This window comes from Lynx rufus, unplaced genomic scaffold, assembly GCF_022079265.1.
Source record: "Lynx rufus isolate CCGP_SWC_20201006 ecotype Redwood Valley unplaced genomic scaffold, mLynRuf1.p SCAF_2, whole genome shotgun sequence".
NCBI classification, from domain to species: domain Eukaryota; kingdom Metazoa; phylum Chordata; class Mammalia; order Carnivora; family Felidae; genus Lynx; species Lynx rufus.
Genome location: NW_025814834.1, coordinates 71,506,629 through 71,522,514, shown reverse-complemented (window position 1 = coordinate 71,522,514; position 15,886 = coordinate 71,506,629). Strand labels below are relative to the sequence as shown.

The 15,886-nt window shown below is 39.4% G+C and overlaps 1 long non-coding RNA gene across 2 annotated transcripts in view; it reads left to right on the top strand.

The window, feature by feature from the left end:
- Window positions 1-6,927: 6,927 nt before the first annotated feature.
- The window catches only part of LOC124515926 (uncharacterized), a 56,923-nt gene continuing 47,964 nt past the window's right edge, over window positions 6,928-15,886 (top strand). For both annotated transcript variants that reach the window (XR_006962930.1, XR_006962929.1), the window contains exons 1-2: window positions 6,928-7,102; window positions 9,495-9,639. This is a non-coding gene — a long non-coding RNA (uncharacterized LOC124515926). The remainder of the gene's footprint in view (window positions 7,103-9,494; window positions 9,640-15,886) is intronic.

Sequence of the window (15,886 nt, the reverse complement as noted above, 5' to 3'; positions counted from 1 at the left end):
CTATTTAAAAAGGCAACGTCAATCGCCAGGTGTTGCTTGCATAGAACCTAGTTTGGGTATGTGTTTAACTTATTAGAAATATCAAGATCATAGATATTTTGCCCTGGGCAATAAAATAAATATTTAAACTCACAGCAAAATGCTTGCTATTTACCAAGACTTACTTCCTATTTTACTGTAATATCTTTTCTTGAAAGAAAACAGAAAAAAAGAAGAAAAAAAAAACCCAGCTTCTGAATCATCTCTCCTAAGAAGTCTTCATTATGCTAATGACTATTAGTATAAAACTTTGCCCATAAGTGTGAAATCAAATAAGGTAATTTTCTTCTTTTGTTAAAAACCTACTGCCAGTCAAAACCCTTTGGGGTTGATATTTTACATGCAGCATTTTATACAGGGAAAACGTGATTGCAAGTTTGGTTGGTAGTCTTTTGCATCCACTCTCTTAAGCAGTAGCAATGACTGAATAATGCAAATTCTGAATTAGCATCCAAATGCTTTCCAAAGTAAAACTAAAGCAAATAATTGCTGCTCTGAATTGCCACATCTAAAGGCATCTTTTGTTTCCACAAAGCCTGAGTTTTAAAAATAAATGTTCATGGTCCTATTGAAGGTTAATAATCATTAAAATTAACAACAATTGTTAGGAGGAATAATCTCCTTGAGGAGGCATTCATAATTGTGGTGTATTGGTGCCCATGTCTTCTCCTGCCTTCCTGCCTGATGCTATGAGATTCTGGGAAAGACCATATGATGTAGCAAGATGATGCTGGGGTAACAGACAGTATAAACAGGCTTGTAAAACTCAAACAGGTCGCCAACAGACCGGTGTTGTGCCTAGAGCTTCCAGTAACACTCGTGTTCTCTCTTCCCCCCGCCCCCCCCCCCCACAAGCATTCTGTTAAGCTTTTCCTCATATATCACTATTGCATGTAAATATTTGGACTGGCCCTTTCTGGCACTATACACCTATGTTATGCTTTTAAAACTGTGACTCGTCCTCTTCCACCCACTTGTGGAAAAGACTGTTTTGCCTACATTTTTCCCCCAGTCACACGTATTCTGAATTTTTTTGGCATTGCCGCACAACAGTTTGCTCTAATTTGGCTCTGCAATGGAGTGTTACCAAGGCTTCCTTCCCCCCTCCCTCTAAGTAGAGGAATGAGTTGGAGTGTGTGCTATACTTTGCTGTGTTGGCAAGAGAGCAGGAGGGTCAGAAAGGAACCAGGATGTTCTTTACCCAGGCATGTGGCACTCCCGGCCTTGCTTCCAGAAGCTAAATAGGAAGTTGGACTAGGCTACCACTTCAATGGAATACTGGCCCTGGTGGCATTCATTATAAAGACACGCACCCCAAACTCTCCATAAGTGCTTAAGGGCAGCAATTTAATTGTTGAGGGGACAAAGGGACTTGCCTTGAAGTTGTATTTGTTCCACAAGTGGGCTTTTTTACTTTGATTGTATGTTTATTTAGAAGAATGATGAGGTTTGTGGGGGGAGGGGGAGTTAAAGACCTAGAGGTTTCCCCTCTCCACCCCACCACTGCAAAATAGATTCCCTCAACCCCAGATTCGGCCTGCACAAAAATTTAGCGACATGTGTTTATAAGGTGCTTGAACTAGGAAAATGCAATGACTGTTTACAAACTCTACATATTTTCCCCCTTCGATCCCTTGTCAAGCACATGAATGGCAAACAGAAAGAACTTATCTGAAAAATCAGCAGGGTAGCACTAGCTGGAATGTAATTTTACAAAACCTGGCCATCTTTCAACAAGAGTGGGTGGATTTTTAGCGCTACAAATGTTTGTGTATTATGAAGTATTTGCCATGGTGACAAAGCTGGGAGAAACATCCCATTAGCCACAGACGGGCTACAGATTGTTCTGATTATCCATGTCCAAAATTCAGTCTGGCTATGTCTTTGTGTTATTTTCAGTGTTTATAAGTGCTCCATTCTTTTTTCAACATACTAACCTACAAGTATGTAGGTATTTAAAGTTACCTTTAAGCATGTTGGTAGGGCTTGTTCGTATGACCTGTGTGTAGATTATGTGTGTGTCATCATTACACTTACAGTGGACACGCGTATAGTGTTAAAAAGAATAACCTCTGAAAGAATGAAAGACTTGTGAAAAGTATCCTGGAGCACTCATTAAAAATAAAAAAAGGGTCACGGAGAGAGAATTTGAACAAGGAGCAATGAAATGTCTGCACTAATTTCTTTGCAGGTATTTCTGACGATTGATTTCAGTTTTAAAAATGATAGCTTCTATTTTTAAAAGTGACTTTTACCTCAAGTACATGGGGAGAAATGTGAATTATAAATAGCCAAGAGAAAATATGCCACTGCATGTAAAGAATCCACATTTTTCCTCTTCCAAACACTTCCCTGCTAAGAAAAACATGGGAAGAAAATTTTAATGACTTTTGTTGCCCCTATTTTTGGGCAGAACGTTTATAAGCAAGTGGTGTTTTATGTAGTGGAATGAATCGCCATGCAATAAAACCTAGCATCCGACAGAAGTGCTTTGAAGTTACCCATGGCTGGGCAAGGTAGAAGGCAGGCAGCATAAGGGGAAAAGATAGACAAGAGAGAAAGAATGAAAGAACGAGAGAATGAAAGAACAAAAGAAAGAAAGAAAGAAAGAAAGAAAGAAAGAAAGAAAGAAAGAAAGAAGGAGGAAAAACAGAAAAAGAAAAGCTTTAGGGTCATATAAAGGTTAAAGAAAATAGGTCACAGAAAATTAAGCCTTATCATCTGAGTCGCATTGCTGCTAAATTGACCCACAGTGGAAGCAGGAACAGTCTGAAGATTTAGTGAAAAGACATTACACAATTAATTCTGCCACTGCCACATCTCTCAAACTTTCTCTTACTTTTCCGGATGACTTTTAGTGGAGGTGCCGCCGATGTTTCTTCCTCACGTAAACAAGGAAAAACAATTCTAATTTGCTTATTTATCATTCAGTTTTTCAGGGCAGGCGATATAGTAGATCATTTCATGAAACAAGACTGAGGAGAGACATTTTAATGAGGAAGTAAAATGCCTATTACAGGTATTTTGAGCAAACAAAGTTTTGCTGACTCCTTCCAAAAACTGTGCTTTCTCGATTCATTTTGAAAAGTACTAATTCGAGTGCACATCTGTGCAAACTGAATGGTTGTTTCAATAAAATATAGTAAGATTTTCATACTCTCTAAATATGCTTGTGTTCAAAAGTAGATGTACCGATACATTATACAATTTTGGAAGAGGCAAATTAAAGAAACTTAGTTTTATAAAGGCAAAGGGTTCTAAAGTCTTGTTTCTAGGTTATGGAATGGGTCTGTATTAAACATTTCTAACAATCTTATTTCCAAGATTGGTCTGTGTTTGGAGGTCTGATTCTAACACCAGTTATATTTGTTCTTGCCAATATGCATTGGGACTGTACATTCACGACTTCAGCACGTAAGCATCCCAAGTTCCTAACACTACTAAACAATCTCAGTGACCAGGCAGCAGAGAATAAGAATGGGTCACGGGCATCAGGGGCAGTATTTTACTTAGTATTTGGCCATCATCATTTATTTCTAGCCTACGTTTGCTTTGGAGTTCACATTTGGCATTTTCCAAAAGACAATCTGGACCACTGCCCTCCAAACTTGAGCTGAGGCATTCATTGGGGCTTTCTCTATCATATTTTGCTCATGACTAAATAAAACTAGACAGACATAAAAGGCTAAATTCCTGACACATCTCTTATAATGGCAAATTTTCATATTTAAAGAATGCCTGGCACATATTTGTGTTTCAATGGAGCCCTACACATCTGTTACTTATTTTGGAGCAGCCTCTATCACATATGCAAAAGTCTTTTGCAGATAAATTACTGCATTTCAATCTAAAATTACATAAAAAGGATTTCATTCTTTAGAAGAAAATTCTTTACACAGTTATCACAAAAGGATCATGAGGGTTCCCCACAAAGGAAATAAGCATCACACTGTGTGTGCATAAATGTGCGATCAGTTATTGGAGTCACTGCTATGATAATAGTATGCATGCTTTCTTTATTTGAGGGCACAGATGCAGAGCAACATCCACTGAGGGTATAGGCAAACAAATGCTTCCTATTTGCCGTACAACTCGGGGCCTAGAATTTATAGAGGTTTCTATTTGGAAAATGCATCAGGTACCCACTTCATGCCGCAACTGCTTTCCCAAGGCTTAGTGAGCATCAGCTGGGAGATACTTGCAAGGACTCTTCCTCTGCGTTTGTATTTCCTGCACGCCAGCTTCTCTGCCCCTCCTTCGCACTCAGTAAGCAAAGTACTATTCACCTACCACCCAAAAGGCAAGCTTTTCAAACCAAAGGGAATTTTAAAACCTTGGGAATAGTTCTAGGGGAAATGGCTTCCATCCCTTCTCTCTACTCCCAAGGGAAGAGGAGCAACTTAGCCGATTGGTGAGATTGGAAATAAGGCCATACTGCTTACTAGAGATCCAGCCCGTTTGAAGTTTTCTGGACCTGACTGCCCACACACAACCCACATTCTCCCTTTTGCTTCCTGCTTCCTTGTCAACGCTAACCAGAGCTGCTGCTCTGCCCACTAGCAGACACGGTCAATTCAGGGGGAGGTAAAGCCTACTGGCTTCATGTTTGAGTCACATTCTCCAGTCCATTACTGGCGAGAAAGCCTATTTTTTATTCCTGTCTGACCTCTTTTATTTACTCATCTACCACAAATTCAGAGAGAAGAAGAGGTAAGTTATCCAGGGTCTTGCAAACACCAAGGGCCCTTAACAGCAACTATCCTACTGTTTCAATGTCTGCCTGGCCACATATCTTCTCGCTAGACCATAAGCAACCTGACAGCAAGACCTGTATGGTTTTTTCATCTTTGTAAGCCCTGGCCTAGCATAGAGCACAAGATTCAATTAATGTTGTTTACATCCATCAATCAATGGCACTAGCACCTAATAAAATAGTAATGAAATGATAACCTAGTTTTAAAAGACTTCACTCAAGCAATTACATCAGCTGTATTAATCATCATCAGAGGGAAAGTGCTATGTTGTTTGAATGATTTAATCTAATGAATATTAGAAAGACTGAAGTGTGAGGGTTAAGGCCCCCTCTTGATACTCCCCCTACTCCCCAGTTCCCTCCCACCACACAACACTATTCTAATTTATAGAATGCCTTACTTTTCAACTAGCCATTGTGGAGATTGAGTAAATAATAAGGAACGGAGTATGTAAATATCTCATATATCAGGAATCTCCAGGCTTTTCCTGAAAAATAATACTTTGTCATTTCCCTGAAGTGTTTTCAATTATTTAGGACCCAAGCACTGAGCTGGGAGCTTACTTTCCTACTTCTGACTTCACAAAAAGAAGGGAGGCCCCAGAAGCAAGATGGCATGGATCTCTGAAAGCCTTCACAATCCTCATGGAATTTCCCAAAGTTATACAGACAAGCTTGAAAATATTCTTGACACAAGATTTGAGTCATGCAAAACACCTTTCTCAGAAGTATATGCCGCTTTATGTATGGGCTAATTCAAGCAAGTTGTTGTTCTTAGTAATAAGCATTAAATAGTCATAACTGAACTAGAAAACTTAATTTTAGAGTCACTCTAAAACAAACAGGAGAGTGACCCACTTGAAGGGAACCAAACCAACAAGCATTATAATATCCAGAGAGAGGGTTAAGCAACTGTGAATGGAAAATTACCCTTTTTCGCTTTAACTACTCATGGATGAATCTCCATCTTCCATTTTGTTGTTTTTGCTATTGTTGTTTGGGGGCTTCACATAGTTTCTGACAACAGGTGGGTGTGATAAAGACCCTTCATCATTATGCAAACCTGTGATGCACATATTCTCTCTCAGATAATTAGGATAATCAACAGTTAATTTTTTTCTTGTCAAAAGAGACTACTAAATAAACCTTAAAACCCATGAGCTGCACCAATACTTTCTTTCTCTTGTGTATTATGACCCATTAATTTGACTAAATCCACTCAACTAATCCACTAATCTATTTAACTAAATCAAATCTTTTCAATAACTTGTCTCTAGTCCTCTTATTTATTAGAAGCAAGAATGCATTTGGTTATACAGCTTCTGAGCAGAAGAAAAGATTGAGGGAGTAGAGGTGTTTACCCAAAGAATGCTTTAGGAAAATGGGGGAAAGGCTGCAATCACGGAAGAGGTAATAAGAATAGAAGGGTTTGGAGACTGAGGAAGATGAATGAGAGAGGCCAAGTGTTGAGAGGAAGATGGGAGGCACAGTCAGTGATGGGGACAGGGAATTCTGGGCTGTGACCTGTTGTTAGCAAGGAGGGTTTGGGATTGGCTGACACTGGTGTTCCAAATAGAATGAGCCACAGATCATTTCACAGCTATAGCAAACTTCCTCCTAGGCCACCTTCATACTGATGTGAGACAGAACTCCAGTTGAGGGAGAAAAATCAAGCCAACTTTTTTGGTTTTCAAAACAAGGTGTCCCTTTTGCTGCCTGATATTGAAAGTACATGTATATGGCTTCAGTACAAAATATATCTACACTCTAGACACTTGTCAGAGAGCTTTACCTGGCCCATTGTGTGTCATTTTATTGTATTTTACTTTGAGTTCTTGTCAGCAGTAACTAAGATATAAATTATAAATAACACAAACTTAAAAACAAACAAACAAACAACCAAAACCCTCCTGCTCTAGGACTGACAGCATGATTAGATATCCCTGGATCAAAAAGAAAATATTCCTTGTACTTTCTTTGCTGTACTTAAGAAGGCAAGAAACTATTGTATATTTTAGAAAGATTTTCATCTACACTTTTACCTTAAAATGTAAAAGTGTTGGCATGAAAACGAGTTGGCTCCAGTTATCTGGAAAACGTGTTTATGTGGAACACTTCATTCCCCAGCAATGTCAACCAAATGATGTGTCATTACAAGAAGCAATGATGCATAACATCAAAGAGAGTTGGACCCACCACATTTCATCACACTTCTGCTAGCATTCCAGAAGACCTTCTTGTTCTGCCTTCTTCACCATTGCTGCAAGAGCTGAATCAAATATCCAGAGCTACCCCAGGGCAATTAAATTGGTAATGTTTTGATTTTTAAATCTCCATTAGAAATTAATGCATGGCAATGTGACAAGAGAAAAGGAAGCAATCATGTGAAAAGCCTAGGTACATCGTGGTGTTATCATTTTATATAAATGTACTTCCATTTTAAAATAGATAGCAATGAGTCACTTGAGCAAAGATATTGTGTCTTGGTATTACAGTGTTACTGAGCTTAATGCTGAATATCTTTTCATCAGCCACAGAAAGCAAGGGAGAGGGCTGGGCTGCTTTTCATTGACCTCCTAGGCATTATTCAGGACTACGGCCACATCATGCAAATATTTAATCAGTCCCTGAAAATCATCAGCAAGAGGCAGCATTCTTCGTTATTACCAGCATTGCTGTAATAGTACTCAAGAAATATAGAGGGGCACAGTAATCCCCGTCCCTCAGCTATACTACTGGGAATTCTCATTCCATCAGCAAAATGTGTCTGCCAAAATCAAGATATAAGGTCTTGCAGATCATTTCATTTGCAAAAACATAAAAAAAGGACTAAATGATGGACAAAAGCTATCTTGAAATCTTTTATTGGGGCAGGGAGAATGGAGATTCTCTCAAATAATCCCACTTCCAGGGAAGACAATTTTTAAACCCATGGTATATGAATTATAAATTCAGGGAAAAAAATTAATCTGAATTCCAGCAAAATCAACACTGATAGAATTCAGAATTTGTATGAGAATGAAACTAGTCTCAAAGATGGTTAATTATGTTTAAAGAATAAATGATTGAGAGAAAAATTGCCACATGTTCGGCTGTATAGGGAGAGGATTTGTGCTGACAACTCAAATAAAAGGAGGGATGGAGACCAAATGTCCAGGGAGAAACCAGGCCATGGCATCTGAGCCAGCTGGTCTTCAGGTCAGGAGAGTTCAGTCTACAGGACTGACTTCCTAAGAATCACCACAAGTTAGGGACCTCGAGTATTTAATTGGCAAGCCAGGCAGCCTGGATTAGTCCACAGCAAAGAAGGATAGTCCTTTGCCTTCCCATTTAAGATAGACTCCTGGATGAGGCTCCAGGAAGGGCCAAAGGTAACTTACAAAGGGTTTTTGCTACCCCGTAAACATCCCCGTTGTAATGAGAATATAACAAAGCTCTCATAGCGTCAACATGTCATTATTTTTTCTGGACTATCCGGGATACCCTCTCCAGACCACCATGAACCATGAGGGTACTTCAAACAAATACAGGGGCTTCAGGCCCCAAATCTCAGGACCCCTCTTTTTCATGGGCTTCTTGCAGGTTTGGGCAAAAGCTTTGGGCAACCATGTCAGATAGGGAATAAAAGGGGAAGGCAAGGCTATGTAAAAAATAGGGTTTGCAAATTCAGAGAGTTCTGTTGACCATGAATCCACAAATGCAGACAGGTCACTTAAGAATAAGGAGAACAGGGCTAGCCTGGATGGCTCGTTGGTTAAGTGTCTGACTTTGGCTCAGGTCATGATCTCGTGGTTTGTGAGTTCAAGCCCTGAGTCAGGCTCCAAGCTGATAGCACAGAGCCTGCTCAGGATTCTCTCTCTCTCTCTCTCTCTCTCTTTCTCTCTCTCCCTCCCTCTCTGTCTCTCTCTGTCTCTCTGCCCCTCCCTTGCTCATTCTCTCTCTCAAAATAAATAAAGAAACTAAAAGAAAAAAAAAAGAATAAGGAGAACATACAAACTGATCTGCCCAGGACAGTGCCAATTTATAGCTTATATCCTGGAATAATTGTAAATAGTGCCTCATTACCCTTAAATATCCAATTTGGGTTCTATATTATCTGGGCATGCTATTAGAGACACCATTTACAAAAATTACCTTCTGGCTGAAAAAAATGTAAGCAAAAAATATAGATAGCTAAAATAGGTTCTCTTCAGTAAAGAATCAGCTCTCATAAATTGGTAATAAAACGTAGGGTATTAGAGAAATGTTGACCCTTTTAAAAGTTCTATCTTAAAAAGATAGAAAACTCTTGAAAGGCCTTAGGGCCCTATAAGTAAAGATTTCATGCAAGGTAGTATTATTACAACTTGTCACAATTGATTAAAAAGAATTAAAAAGCAATAATATAAGTTCATTTGAAAAATTCCCAAGCAAAGACCAATCAGGGAAATGGGGGGAGGAGGTAAGTTTGTGAATGGCTGTCAGACATCTCTTCTGTCTGACAGAGAATATAGAACTGCTCTGTGTGGGACCGAACACCCGGGCATATACATACACCCACAATTAACCAAAACCCCACAGGTGTATCAGGGAACAATGAGAAAGTAAACATTTTGTTTAGTGTCTTTGTTTTTTAATTGAGGGGGTGGCAGCAGGTTTAGTGGGACATTATGAAAATTGTGGCAAGGGGAGAAACCTTAACAGCTTTTTGTTCTTTGCAAAGGATGTTCTGCTTTGCCCTGGAGAGTGGGCTAAACTGATAGCAGATCAGAAAGCTAAACTACCAGATCAATGTGGGATCGAAGAGTCAATGGTGGTGCTTCAGAGCCCAGAAGCAAAGCAGGAACGCTGCTCCTGGAAGCAGAGAGGTGAGATGGTGAGCCTGTTTCAGAGTCTTGCTGGGATCTCTTTCACATCCCCTAGTCATTCTGTAAATCACAACTAGCGTGGAAACCACTTTACAATAGCCATTTTATTTCTCCTTTTGTGTCTATTGCTAAAAAAATGCATGAAAACCTTGTGAACTATAACATGAGAGGATCTAAAATGATGGTGATTTTGTTCCTCTTCATTCAAGAGGTGGGAATAAGCCCAGGAAAGGGTAACAAGCAGAGTGGGAGGTGGGAGGCCCCATTTATTTCCTCGTAATGGCTCCAGCCTAAGTTGCCTTTTATCCACTTAGGCCCACACCACAAGTTCACTCTGGAAATCTCTTCAGTTTGGCTACGTGCAGATGTAATCTGACCTGCTCTGGGCAGTCCTAATTGCAAACACATTTCTCTCCTGTGGCCATTCCTAAGCAAGCGATGGTCAGAGCCTTGCCAGGGTTTTCTGGCATCTTTTTCCTTCTTTGTTTCCAAATCTGCGTTTTTCTATGCGAAAAGATGCACGAGAGATTGTAAACAGGATAATTATATGGCAATATGATTTCCAATGCAGTCTTTCCTTGTGGATTATTTCGAATGTGTAGGGGTTTGTTTTGGTATGTTTTTTTTTTTTTTCCACTCTGCCTGTGAGTCAGGGAGATAAAATGTTGTTTTGAAAGCACCAGTATATGGATCCACTAGGAGCCTCCTACGATGTTGTTCAAAACAATTTGCGAAAGATTATTGAAAGGAACAGCAAACAAGAATGAGAAGGAAGAGCAGGGTAAGGTGCGCAGGTCTCCAGCAGTCAGCCAGCATCACCGTGGACATGGGGTCTGTGCAATGTGTCCTCTTTTTTCTAGAATAGTGTGGAGAAAGAAGAAAAACTATGCACAAACAGTTGCAAGTTTAGATATTACAAAGTTACCGAGTTATCCTGTCTGAGATGACAATGTTTTGGGTGGGGGAGGGGTTGAATGTGAGTCTTTGAAAGGACATGTCCTCCTGTCCTTCCCCTATGTCTCCACTAAACTCTCCACTGCATTTTGTCAAGTCAGATGGCTCAGAATCTACAGATAGATGGATGGGGTAATGTCAAACACATGCCCACCCTTCAAGTTGCACACATAGACACAGCACATTTATTTATTGTGGTACATAAAGTCATGATTTGTGGCAGTTTGAGCTAAGGGGCACATGAGGGCCCCCATGGATGGCCATGCAGGCTGTGTGGCCCAAGTCCAGGCTGTACTGGGCACATGGACTTAGGGTGGAATTGGTGTGCCCCAATTCCCCAGCAAAAAAGCTGGGGATGATCTGTCTTTTGTGCCTAACACACTACCTACCATTATATATTAGGTGCCCAATAAATTTTGTTGAAAAAATTGCTAGTCTGCCACCAGAAGGTTGAGCTTTTTAATCATCAAAGTACCCCCAAAAAACATACTATTGATTCATTCTTCCAACAGCCAGGGACACAGGAATAAAGGAAGTACCGTCCCACTCCCGGAAAGCCACAGTTTAAGGAGAAAGGCATATGTACAAGAGTAACGTGAAGAGAGCACACTGATCACCCAGAGAGAAATTAGGAAAGTTTTGACATAGAAGATGATCTTGGCAAAGCAGACTTTGCATTCTACAATCCCAAATATCAAAGAAAACAATGCCAATGTCTGATCTCTGACATTTCCTTCATTTTCAGGAAGAGGGAAAGATTGACACGTTGGAAAGGAAGGATTACTCCAGATATATTAGAATCTCTTCCAGTTGTGAATAATAGAAACTACCATAATCTCCCTATGTATCTCATTCAAATGTAACAGGTTCTTTTTTTGAAGAAATCTTCTTTCAGATATTGTGAGATAAGCCTCATACTAAAGAGTCAGGCAACTGTAGACTGATGCTTATTAGTTGAGGGGTCTTAAGAACAATATTTATTATATGTGGCGGTCCCTTAACCATCAAATGGAGATAGTATATGTCAAGTGTCCATGAATGCCATCCCCACTTTTACCATACCCCACTTGAAGATACACTTGGCATATTGAGGTGTTTGTAAATAACCTACTTAACCATTAGAATGGTTGGTAACCTTCACATGTAAGCAAATGCAGTGAAGATTCTTAGATTGCTCATAGTTTGCCTCTTAATCTTCTCAAATGTAAAGAGGAGCAACACTATTTCTTTTTCAAGAGCTTCCTGAGGGAGGCATTGAGTGAGACTAAAAAACATCCACCTGAAATATCAATTGTTTACCATTCTTCAAATAAAGAGAATCTTAATATTATCCATAACCACATCAACAAGTATTAACTGACAATGTATATTTTTGTAACCAATAATATTCTTTAGGCACTCCACTGATAACATTAGTAAGGCAAATGAAATTTTTCATGGATTATTTTAAAAATTAAATGTATTTAATATGTTTATTATTTCATGACTCCTAATTACATCTTCATTTTAAAAGTTCTTGACTACTATGTGTATTTTCACTCTAGGAGCAATTAAACATTTTCTGAAGAGTTTCAGGAAAGCACATTTGAGGGAAACACTTGAAAGATGTTTAGCAATCTATTATCCACATAACTAGAGGCAATAAGAAAACTCAGATCAATGACATTTGAGTTGATTCCCATGACACATTTACAGCAAGTTAGTTGACTTCACTTCAACTTTCTTCCTAGAAAACTTTTCTCACAGCTGCTAAGTAACACATTTCCTTTCTTAGTCTGCTAGGTATGGTATTAATTATCAACAGCATCCCCCCACCCAAAAAAATAATAAAACAGAGTAGGAAGAGAAAGTAGAGCCTTATGTAATTAGACTCTAGCTAATACATTGGCTAAATAGCTCGGCTATGACTAATTCTACAGTTAATTCTAGATTACCCATCTACAGATAATGCATAAGGCAATAATTAGAGACCATTTATTGTGTGACATCTGCTTTAGTAGGTACTGAGAAACAAAAACAAATTAAGACTATTACCTCCCGGAAGGCATTTTTTTTTTTACTACTGTATCTACCCTCAGCACCTAGGATGGTATCGAGTACATTGCTGAGTCCCAATAAATATTTGTTAAGGTGATAGATGGATTAAAGAAATGACAACATTCCATATTTTCACTGTCTAGGGGGGGAAATTGCCAGGTAGGCCATTAATTCAATATTGCACTGTCCATGGTGGTTTCTTTTCACCCCCTCTTCACAATCTCCAGATTTCCTTTCAGCCACCTTACAAAGTCTTTTTTTAATTAGAGAGTAAAATGGAAAAAACATTTAAAGTAAAAGAGGTTTGATTTTAATTTTCTGTTCCACTACTAGCTGTGTGACTTCAGACAAATTATTTACCGATTTTTATCTTTAATCTTTGATTTATCAAATGGAGGTAAGTCATAGCAATAGGGTAGTCTATGGAATTAAGTGACATTGTATAAAATCCATCACCCAGGGTTGGTCACACAGTAATTACTTACGTAACTGTGAATCCCGCAGACTGATCCCTCTTTTTCTTCCTTTCTAGCTTTCTCTCCCAGACTGCATCAGCCTGTCCTCAGGACCACTGTCCTCCCAATCACTCTAGTCCAGAGGCTCCCTACCACAGCTGACTTCAGAATCACTGAGACGAGCCTAATTCTAATTCTATGGAATTAGAAGCTTCTGAGTGGGTCTAAAACTCCATAGGAAGCTCATGCTCACTCTCTGATTCTGATCAGCGGTTTGGGAGTCCCCGCTCTCTGTCAGTCCCTCTAGCAGTGGGTCTCAAACTGGAGTGTGTGTCAGAACCACATGGATAGATCGCTGAGTCTCACCCCCGAAATTTCTGATTCAGTAGGTCTAGAGTGGGGCCCAAGAATTTTCATTCCTGACAAGTTTCCAGGGGCTACTGATGCTTCTAATGAGGGACCACACTCTGAGGTCTTGTTTAAAGGTCTTGCCAGTCAAAGTGTGATCTGCTGGCCATCCATACCACATCATCTTGAAAATACAAAATCTCAAACCTCACCTCACATTTACATTAAATGAGAAGCACAGGTTTAGGGAAGAGCTTTGTAAAGGGATCTTTTAAAATGGAGTTTCCTGGGCTCCATACACTGGACATTCTGATACAGCCCCAGAATCTACATTTTAATAAGCTCCCCCATGTCATTTGGATACATGCAATTCTTGAAGCACACCTAGAAAACACTGCTCGAGAGGGTTGCTGCAGCAGGTGATTAGCTGTAGAATCAGTCATAGTGTTTCCTACAGAGTATACAACATTGAGTCTGGCCAGCCTTGCTAGTTGTCTTGCTCTAGCAAGGATCCTACCAACCAAGCAATCACATTGTACTTATTTTTTTCTATGTATCAGACAAAAAGATTGTGTGTGCTTCCCAGCAATCTAATTATGACCTACTAGAGTAAGATAAAGATTGAAATGGATTCACTTTGAGACAGATGTCAAGTTTGGAGAAGAATGTCTGCAATCATTATTTATACCCATTAGTCAAGGCTATTGTGATGTTAAGTAACAGAAGCCCTCTCTAGCACGTGTGCTCACACACACAAACACACAAAATGAAAAGACAAGTTTTCTAGAAAGATAAAAAGATACCTAATAAAATATAAGGGAAGGAAGTACAGTTGGATCTCATCTCCTAATAGTCCAGAATTGAAGTCATTTATCTAGCAGATTGTATTATCTCAAAATGGCCATAACAATATTTTGTAGCAAATGGCCACAAATGCTCCTTCTGGACTTTGCCACTCTTACTCCAAGAGTTGGGGTCTATGCCCCCCTCTCTTGAAAACGTGCAGGTCTTTGTGACTACCTCATCTAATGGAAGACCATGATGGAAGAGTGCTACATGACTTGTGAAGCAAAACTATGCCGTAAAAGGTGACACGGCTTCCACCTGGCTCTCTCTCTTAGAATGTTCCCCTATAATCCTGAGCCTCAATGTCAGAAGTCCAGCTTTCCAGAACTGCCATGTGGGAGAGACCACTTGGAAAGGCCACATGGAGATAGAAAGAAATGCCCAAAGAGCCCAATGTGTTCCAGTCCCTACCTAGCTATTTGAGTCTCCCTACTCCAGGAACCAAAGATGTGAGTAAGGAAGCCCTCAAAATGTTTCCAAGGATACAGTCTGACTGCAACCACATGAGGGATTCCCTGTGGAACTAAATCCAGAACCAAGAGAGACATTAATAATTGATTATTGTTGCTTTTACACCCCCATGCAGCAATAGTAATTGAACTAATCTCTCTGTTTGTCTAGAGCTCTGCACATCTGCTTTATTCTCCTCTTTCTGTCTGTAGACCAAGCTCATGCATTTGTTCAGGTACATAAAACAATATGGCTGTTCAGCCAGACTATAAGCCCTACAGAGTGCTTCTTAAGCTTTAATGTACACGAAAATCACATGGACATTTTTTTATAAGACAGATTCAAATTCAGTAGTTTTGTGCTGGTACCTGAGTTTGCATTTCTTAAAAGTTCCCAGGTGATGGATGTCTCTGTGGCTGTGGACCACTAAACTAATCCTTACCATTTGCTCACTCTCTTTCTCATGCTCTCCCTCTCTCTCGTTATCTTAAGTCACTTAAAAACAAGTTGTATGGGGGGTGGGAGGGAAGGGAGGGTGGGTGATGGGTATTGAGGAGGGCACCTTTTGGGATGAGCACTGGGTGCTGTATGGAAACCCATTTGACAATAAATTTCATATATTAAAAAAAAATGAAGATTAAAAAAAAAAACAAGTTGTACACATCATGATAGTTCACCACTAGGTCCTTCGACATAACTCTGCTAAGAAAAAGAACATTCTTCCATAAAATCAGGATACTATTATATATGCCAGAAACTTAATTTATAAAAATGGCCTCATCTAAAATATAGTCCGTATTAAAATTTCCTCATTTGTCTCAAAAAATATCTTTCAGAGCAGTTTCTTCCATTTTGATCTAGGATTCAATCAAGGATTATGCATCTCTGCTACCCGATAGTCTAAAATAGCTGCTTTACCTTTTCTTGAAATGTCTTTTATGAAATTGCTACTCTTGAAGAGTGCAGGCCAGCTGCCTGATAAAATGTCCCATAACCTGCGTTTGATTGCTTCTTCATCAATAGATTCGAGTTACCCATTTTTATCAAGAATACTTCCCAGTCACTAATTATGTACTTCACATTGGAATACATCAGGAGACTCATGATATCACTTTGCTCCTTTTTTGGTGATGCTGGGTTGGATCACTTGGTTATGG